The sequence below is a fragment of the Schistocerca piceifrons genome, chromosome 7, assembly GCF_021461385.2.
Source record: "Schistocerca piceifrons isolate TAMUIC-IGC-003096 chromosome 7, iqSchPice1.1, whole genome shotgun sequence".
Lineage (NCBI taxonomy): Eukaryota > Metazoa > Arthropoda > Insecta > Orthoptera > Acrididae > Schistocerca > Schistocerca piceifrons.
Window position 1 is genome coordinate 85,401,778 of NC_060144.1, and position 9,834 is coordinate 85,411,611.

Here is a 9,834-nt window from a genome sequence, read left to right on the forward strand (position 1 = left end):
AGTAGTGAAGGCAGCAGAGGATCAAGTAGGTAAAAAGACGAGGGCTAAGAGAAATCCTTGGGTAACAGAAGATATATTGAATTTAATTGATGAAAGGAGAAAATATAAAAATGGAGTAAATGAAGCAGGCAAAAAGGAATACAAACGTCTCAAAAATGAGATCGACAGGAAGTGCAAAATTGCTAAGCAGGGATGGCTACAGGACAAATGTAAGGATGTAGAAGCGAGTATCACTAGGGGTAAGATAGATACTGCCTACAGGAAAATTAAAGAGACCTTTGGAGATAAGAGAACCACTTGCATGAACATCAAGAGCTCAGATGGAAACCCAGTTCTAAGCAAAGAAGGGAAAGCAGAAAGGTGGAAGGAGTATATAGAGGGTCTATACAAGGGCGATGTACTTGAGGACAATATTATGGAAATGGAAAAGGATGTAGATGAAAATGAAATGGGAGATACGATACTATATGAAGAGTTTGACAGAGCACTGAAAGACGTGAGTCGAAACAATGACCTCGGAGTAGACAACATTCCATTGGAACTACTGACGGCCTTGGGAGAGCCAGTCCTGACAAAACTCTACCATCTGGTGAGCAAGATGTACGAAACAGGCGAAATACCCTCAGACTTCAAGAAGAATATAATAATTCCAATCCCAAAGAAAGCAGCTGTTGACACATGTGAAAAGTACCGAACTATCAGTTTAATAAGTCCCAGCTGCAAAATACTAATGCGAATTCTTTACAGACGAATGGAAAAATTGATAGAAGCCTACCTCGGGGAAGATCAGTTTGGATTGCGTAGAAATGTTGGAACACGTGAGGCACTGACCCTACGACTCATCTTAGAAGCTAGATTAAGGAAGGGCAAACCTACGTTTCTAGCATTTGTAGACTTAGAGAAAGCTTTTGACAATGTTGACTGGAATACTCTCTTTCAAATTCTGAAGGTGGCAGGGGTAAAACACAGCGAGCGAAATGCTTTTTACAACTTGTACAGAAACCAGATGGCAGTTATAAGAGTCGAGGGACATGAAATGAAAGCAGTGGTTGGGAAGGGAGTGAGACAGGGTTGTAGTCTCTCCCCGTTGTTATTCAATCTGTATATTGAGCAAGCAGTGAAGGAAACAAAAGAAATATTCGGAGTAGGTATTAAAATCCGTGGAGAAGGAATAAAAACTTAAATGTTCGCCGATGACATTGTAATTCTATCAGAGACAGCAAAGGACTTGGAAGAGCAGTTGAACGGAATGGATAGTGTCTTGAAAGGGGGATATGAGATGAACATCAACAAAAGCAAAACGAGGATAATGTAATGTAGTCGAATTAAGTCGGGTGATGCTGAGGGAATTAGATTAGGAAATGAGACACTTAAAGTAGTAAAAAAATTTCGCTATTTGGGGAGCAAAGTAACTGATGATGGTCGAAGTAGAGAGGATATGAAATGTAGACTGGCAATGGCAAGGAAAGCATTTCTGAAGAAGAGAAATTTGTTAACATATAGTGTAGATTTAAGTGTCAGAAAGTCATTTTTGAAAGTATTTGTATGGAGTGTAGCCATGTATGGAAGTGAAACATGGGCGATAAATAGTTTGGACAAGAAGAGAATAGAAGCTTTTGAAATGTGGTGCTACAGAAGAATGCTGAAGATTAGATGGGTAGATCACATAACTAATGAGGAAGTATTGAATAGGACTGGGGAGAAGAGAAGTTTGTGTAACAACTTGACTAGAAGAAGGGATCGGTTGGTAGGACATGTTCTGAGGCATCTATTGATCACCAATTTAGTATTGGAGGGCAGTGTGGAGGGTAAAAATCGTAGAGGGAGATCAAGAGATGAATACACTAAGCAGATTCAGAAGGATGTAGGTTGCGGTAGGTACTGGGAGATGAAGAAGCTTACACGGGATCGAGTAGCATGGAGAGCTGCATCAAATCAGTCTCAGGACTGAAGACCACAACAACAACAAAAACTGCTGTATAAATTGTCACAATTAATAATGACGGGCGAGTCCAAAACATCAATGCCTATGAGCTGAGGCATAGTTTTGCTTCACAGAATGGCAACTCTCGAAGCTCTTGTTCTAGGCAAGGACGTTTTTAGACTCAGTCTCCTAAGTGTAAATTGCCGTTTCACACTTTTTTTTTTTGGTAGATAGTGCTGTAAACAGAACACATGGGGCTTTTATATGTCGGCTCTTCAGTGACACTCGACGGGTTGTATGTCCTTATACGGTATAGCCACAACTTTCTCCCATCTTCCGGGCAGCATGCAAATCCCGCGCCGGAAGAACTGGGCGTCTTTTCAGGATATCCATGAATCGATCTAGTTCCACACTCGTTCAAAAATGGTTCAAATGGCTCTGAGCACTATGGAACTTAACATCTGAGGTCATCAGTCCCCTAGAACTTAGAACTACTTAAACCTAACTAACCTAAGGACATCACAAACATCCATGCCCGAGGCAGGATTCGAACCTGCGACCGTAGCGCCGCACTCGTTTATATTACCGAAAGTGCTGGTCATCCAGGCCATGTGCCATTGACCGAAAAATGTGGTAGGGAGATGGAACAATGTCTGAAGAATACGGTGGGTGGGTGGACTTTCATTTCAACGCCTCCAAATATGTTTTGACGGGTTTTGCGACATGGTATCGAGCACTGTCATGCTGCAAAATCACCTTTTCATGTCTATCGCTGTATTGTGGCCCGTTTGTCTATCAGTTCTCGGCTCAAACACATTAGCTGCTTTCGATAACGATCTCCTGTGATTGTTTCCAGTTGTTTCAGTGGTTGCTAAATCTCCTCTGCTCCACCACCAAGGCGGTCATCGACGTCAAAATCACCTTCCTTGAAGCGTTGAAAGCATTTACTGCCCGTTCCTTCACTGACGGGTGCCCCACCATAGGTCTTATCAAGTATTTTATGAGACTCAGCCGCAGATTTCTTCATTTCAAAGCAGAAAATTAAAATTTCCCGCAACTGACGGGAATTGGCTTGTAATTTGATGTATTCAGTCGAGAATAGCCTTCTGATGCATTAACAGATCCACTAATATTTTGATGGACTATTCTTTTCACAAATGTCTGAGCTTATTGTGTGACACTTACGACCTACCAACTGCACCACCACTTGCCGTTACTGCCATCTATTTCAAAACGGTAGAAGCAAAGTTGTAAACCTAATATAATGCATTAATAACAGTTTACCACTCCGGCCAATGTTTACTAATTTTCGTAGCAGAATACGTTTCGGTAGTAGGATTCCATACACAGATACCTTTTTACTGCCTTAGATTGACATTTTCTTGCGCTATTTTGCGTAGGCTGAGGATGTCTGTAATATTAACTTACAGGAAGCTTTTGAAATAGATACGAATGGGATAGTGCCTAACTCTATTTTGACAATGTGGTCGTAAGTTGGCGAAGCTTGTGGAAGGTATGATCTGCAGCATAGCCCGAGATCTAAGTCTGTAATTGGCATCATTCTCCCCAGATTCAGTTGAAGTCACTATGACGACATTTATCAAATAAAAAATAAAATTTAGAGAATGTGATGGTCCTAAACCACTTTCCAAATAAAAATATTCGTACACTTGTAAACTGCAGTGTAAAAATTGATAGGTACGAAGTTAGAAAGAAGTAGACTCCGTTGGGAAGTCAGAAATCTAGATTCTGAGATTTTCAGCGTGAATCAGTTGACCCTACTGATATAGTTTTATGCAGCCCTCACTACGCCTGTATTTGCAACAGAATACACACAGGCGACAGCGTGGAAATAATCCAATGAAAAGTTTGATATACACAGGCTGATTCAACTACCCTTACCGATGTCGTTTAGGCAACCCCAGACGACAGAAAAATGTTGCTGGCCAGTTCACTTTGAAGATGCGAAGCACATTACCAAAATGTCGCAGAATAATCGATAAAGTATACAAAGACAGACCTATCGTATGAATTTTGTTTATGAAACTACTTTAGCACAGTTATATATAGCATAAATTTGTTACTTCTGCACTTTCCATTTTGATACATCCCATTAATTTCATTGTTTCTGCTGGTGAAACCCACTTTATAAGGCAATGTTTCTGAACCATTTGCAAAAGAGTAAGTATTGTAAACTTACAGAGACATCCAAACCCTGTATGACTACACTGATAATTACACAAAGAAGGACTAGAGACACTTGGATAAGTATGGCAAAAGTAAGGTGGTAATCTTGGTCGAATAATATCATGTTACTCATGAGCAACCCTCACTTGTCTTTTTAACAGTATAATTCCGTCTGCTAATGGTCTCTCAAAGCTCTGAGAGGAAACTTAAAGAGTATATCGATTACGTGGCTATGGCCTATCTGGAACCATTCCTGATTCAGATGTAGTGCGGGTTGCACAAAACGACATCGGTAGGGGCAGCTATATCACTCTGAGAATAGGGTGGAGAGCTAGACTATATTAAAAACATTTTGAACACTGAATGTTATGTAGACAATAACCTAAGGGACAATTGTTTAACAAAGAGGCCAATTCAACAAATGTGAAGCCAAACTCAAGAAAATATTTTTTATCCTTAGTTACTGTAGGCAAATTTATTGCAGTAGAGGTCAGAGTTGCGTATTCCGTATAATATACATTTGGGAACACTGTACATTCTTTGTAATTGAGGATGCAGAACTGGACACTTACTAATAAGAAAAGAAGCTCTTGAATGACAGTCTCAGAAGACCCTTTTGCATGGTATGTTACCATTAATTTCTGTATTTTTGTTTCTCTAAATTCTTTAAATTTCTATTACTAAATGGTTCAAATGGCTCTGAGCACTATGGGACTTAACATCTGAGGTCATCAGTCCCCTAGAACGTAGAACTACTTAAACATAACTAACCTAAGAACATCACACACAACCATGCCTGAGGCAGGATTCGAACCTGCGACCGTAGCGGTCGCGCGGTTCCAGACTGAAGCGCCTAGAACCGCTCGGCCACTCCGGCTGGCTTCTATTACTAACAGTTAAAATTTCATTGCTGTGCTGTAACGTAAAGATAACTTTTAACGCAATAAAAATACAGTTTATTGTCCCATTCTGTCCCAGTAAAATATATAACTTCATGTTTTTAAACTTAGAAGTGATATTTTCAATTTAAGTGTATTCCATAAGTAAGAAATATAAGGGAATGCAGTATGGAAAGCAAATAATTCACAAAATAAAACTTTAAATTTGAAATTAATTTCCTATGGCCTGTACCATTAAGCTTAAAAGACTAATTTTAGGATGCACTGAAAAAAAATTATGCTGTACCTCAATCAACTTCAAGCTACTCAATGTTTTTGTGTCTCTTGTAATGTATGATATTTTCCCATTACAGGTAAGTGTATTGTATTTAAAGTGATAATGCACAAATAATATCGACCTTATATATCACATTAGTAAGTTCACAGGAAAAGAATTGTTGAAGCAGTGTATTGTTCAAGTACTTGGTGTGGTGTGATCTGGCATGCAGTTTTTGATTGGAAATATCAGGCTATAAAAGCAGCGTGTTTTTATGAGGGTACTAAAAGAGAGAGAAAATCAGTTGTGGCCAAATTTTATTCTAATGATCAATGTCATCAGCTGAAGTTCTTATTTGACACAGCTATTCATGATGTTCATGCACTTGTCCTGTACACTCAGTGTATGCTCTATTCCCCTATACATTAATTAAAAAGAGCATGCCATTGAAAAAATAATTGTTGTGAAATGTTACTTATTTTCAGAGAAAACTGCAACGGTAATTTCTCTAAATAGTGAAGTCAGTGGCCATATGGGTGATGAAACATATATATATATATATATATATATATATATATATATATATATATATATATGTACATATAGGTTCCTTTATTATTGTTAAATTTTCAACAAAAAACTCTATTAAACACTTCATAGGTCAAGTTTTAACAGTAGACAATGATGAGCAAGAAGTGACTTTCTTTAGAAAGAACAGTGCAGACAAATTTACTATTAAGTAATGCTGCATGGATACCAACGTCTGATATTGTTCAAATTTTCGACGAAGGTATCCGTTCCTGGCACAGAGATCAATGGTATTTCATAGGCTACTTTATTTTCGTCAAAATTTAACATTTGTTTACGTGTCATGTTGGAAACGAATATCTTCAGAATAAAGCAGTTTAAAATGAAACTTTTGCTCGTCTGACTGTGTCGCAAACAATGATCATTCTATAATTTTAATATTAAAATAACAGTGGGACACAAAACTAATAATGCAGGCTGGACTACTGACCCTACATATCGCACTCAAAAATTTCAGATTTCAGAATTCGCACCACAGGGTAGTGACTGTTCCCACCACAAGTACAATGGCCAATAAATCAACAAGTATTTCTTTGCCGACATAAGAAAATGGGACTGTATCTTTCTAGTTGTCACGAGTTCTATCTCCTACATGAATATTTTAACAATGAGTAGTGACTGTTCCCAAGGCAAGTACAACAGATAATAAGTCAACATTTTTCCTGCCTTCTGATAGTGGGAAAATGAGAGCTGTACTTGTCACGGATACTCTTTCCTGTATGAATATGCAGAGTCCAGTCAAATTAATGTGACCACCACCTGCGTTCGACGTGAACATGGAACAACAACTCACTGACGGCAGCAGTGGAGGGCATATGAAGCGTGTCGGGGGTCGCGGAATACCGTTCAGTCCTTGTCGTAATGTGGGAGCGGAGCCATTTATCTGATGTCGAAAAGGGCAAGATCATTGGTCTTCTGGCCTGGGGTTGCGGCATTTTCGAAACGGCTAAGTTTGTTTACTGTTAGTTTGCGGCCTGGTTGAAGTACACTGTGCATGACAAAATGACGCTACCCAAAACCGGCGCTGAGGCGACTATGGTGTGCCACGGACTGTCGATGAGGAGTGAATGACTTCTGTGGAAGTGTATATGTGACAATAGACGTGCAACTGTTGAGCAACTGACTAGCCAGAAGAACCAAGGAGCTACCAACGGTGTCTCCTCAACGATCATTCAGTGAATATTTGCTGAGTATGGGCCTCGGCAGCTGGTGTCTGTTTCATGAACCCATGCTGACTGCTGTTCATTGATGGCGAAGGCTGGAATTTGGACTCCAGTACCGCGACTCAACGTCCACTGAGTGGCGAGAAGGGCCTTTTCAGATGAATCACGTTTTATGCTCCATCGGACAAATGGATGTTGGAGTGTAACGGTGTGGAACGTCTGAAAGTAAACTCCATTAAACAGTTATGGTCCGGGTAAATTTTTGGTGAGGTGCCCTGGGCGATCTCGTGATTCTGGAAGGCACAATGGACCAACGTAGGTGTGCATTTATAGCTGGGGACCATGCCAATCATCGCATGTAGTTAGTTTTTCCTCTGTATGGTGGCATCTACCGTCAGGACAATGCAACGTCTCACCCAGCTCAAAGTGTCCGTGGGTGGATTGAAGAGCATCAGGAGGAGTTTACCGTACTCTTCTGGCCACCAAACTCAGCAGATTTAAACCCAATTGAGAATCTGTGGGTAGAGGGTAGTGATACGAGGGTGGCTGTAGTATATTTCTAGACTCCCGGTTTAATGCCGTGAAAATTTTTAAGCACCCTTTCGCGGCTTAGGTGTCATTTCAAGCGTTTGTCAGTTCAATTGTTTCAGCATCTGCACGGCGCTCTCCCATCGGTTAAACTTGTCACCATTCTTTCCACCTTTCCTTGTACACGTTTAGTAGCCCGCGTTAATCCTATTCGGTATAGGTCTCACACACTTCAGAAATGTCACACGAGTGTTTTGTAACGAATTTCCTTTGTAAACTGTCTACATTTGGCCCAGTAACCTACCAACAAATCGGATCCTATTACCTGCTTTACCTATGACTGAGCCTTGTGATAATTCCATTTCATACCAGTATAACCAGATGTTTGTACGAGTTGGCTGATTCCAATTGAACTGAATGAACACTCTAGTCATAAGACAATAATTCTATTCGTTTTGTGAACTGCCAAACTGCATGTCACAGCAGCATTTAGTAGTTTCGTGATGCAATTCTTCAAAAATACATTTAATTAAAATATTGTGGTCGTAAATTTAATCTTGAATTTATTGGTTTTATTAACCGCAAATACAGTTAGGGACTACCATTAATATCACGAGAATACCATCCGATCACTCTGTGAACGCCTCAACAAGATATTTTACAATATTCTTATTGCACATTTCTGTAGAATGAATACGTATTACACCTTAGGCATATTGCCACACCAATGCTACTATAGCAGAATACTGAACGAACTTCCACTAAGTAGGCCAGTAATGCTGTTTGCAGATTAACACAATGAGAAGAACTGGCAAGTACAAAGCACGAAAAAGTGTTGTTAACTTACCGACGTGCTGGTGCCACTCGATTCCTAGAAATTTTTCACCCTGAGTTTCATTCTGTATATGCCGACTGACATTTACTTCTCGTAACTGTAAGTCATTTCTACATTTCTAGAATTGTATTATATTTGCTGCTTTTGAACCAATATGACACCTCTAAGAAGGAATAGTCCAAATAAAGAAGGTGGGTAGTATGATAGCAACCACGTTTGAGCCACCTGTCGCTGTATTTTCTGCAACGTTGATAATGGTGTAAGGAAATTTCATACAGGCTCTTAAAAAAAGTCCTACTCTGAACCCGTTGGAAATGATATCCAGAATATGAAGCAAAACGTTAATGATGACGCTGGTGATAATGATGATGAGGGTGTACTGTGAATTTTTTCAGCAGAAGCTGTTCTTACTTAGTCCTTAACGAATCAGTTGGGCGAGATATATACGTCACACCAAACTTGATATAAGTAGATTATAACTGCATTTTATAAAAAAAATTTTGTAACCACATACAAACGTATCTTGTTTATTAGATGTATGTGGAGAAAGTGTTTAATGTCAGCATCGTGTTTTGTTGCAGGTTGTAGGGCGGTTTGATATGATGCCAAGAGCACTTTGATGATTAATGAAGGAGCTGAAGAAATGACATGCAGATACTGCCAGAGACTTTGTAGACTAGATATAAATTAACTGTAAACACTGAATAAAGAAATGTCGTCCTGAAATTGTGTTATATTATTAACATAGTTTATTTTCGTTTCGAATATCACATCCCACCCTTGATTTATGTTCTTTGCGTCAGTGTCCTTGGACTGTTAACGGCTGGCGCGTCCAAATCACAATCGATCTTTCCGAAATATTCTTGTTTCATATCATTTATACTGAAATTTGTACAAGTACTATGATTGTAAATTCCATAGTACCCTAACCCTCCTTAAAATTTTGGTATAGAAATCGAATCACGCGAAATTCGTTTATTGTTGAAAGCAGCACTGTTGTTGCATGAGACACTGTCAACGAAGAGTAATATCTTTAAAGACAACAATTTGCTCGCATTGTTACGTAAGTACATAACGCACATAAAGTTACGTTTAAGTTACTGCTGACATAATACGTCGTCTGCTTCACAATATGTTTAAATTAATATATCATTTTCACTCTTACATATGAACACCTCAGTACCACAGAAGGACTATCTTTTTAGCCTAGGTTCCAGTCCTTTCTAAATATGTTTGGCTGCTCCTTCACATTTTGGCAAAATTTTCCAGAAAACGTTACTACAGTGTGTACAGAAGTGTTTTTGATTTTGAGTATTTTGTCCAGAAGCTGTTCACAAAGCTTTTGATTCTGGTTTCTTAAATATGGACACTGGCCCTAGTTGATATAGACATTTTCTGTAACGTAAACTTTGAAAATGAGGAACGTACAAATTAGCAACAGTTGTTTTCTGTAT

General features: G+C 39.1%; 1 long non-coding RNA gene across 1 annotated transcript in view; it reads left to right on the forward strand.

Moving 5' to 3' along the window:
• Positions 1-9,106, forward strand: part of LOC124805379 — a 21,964-nt gene extending 12,858 nt beyond the window's left edge. Inside the window, exon 3 of the long non-coding RNA XR_007017451.1 lies at positions 8,962-9,106. This is a non-coding gene — a long non-coding RNA (uncharacterized LOC124805379). The remainder of the gene's footprint in view (positions 1-8,961) is intronic.
• The last annotated feature ends 728 nt before the right edge of the window (positions 9,107-9,834 follow it).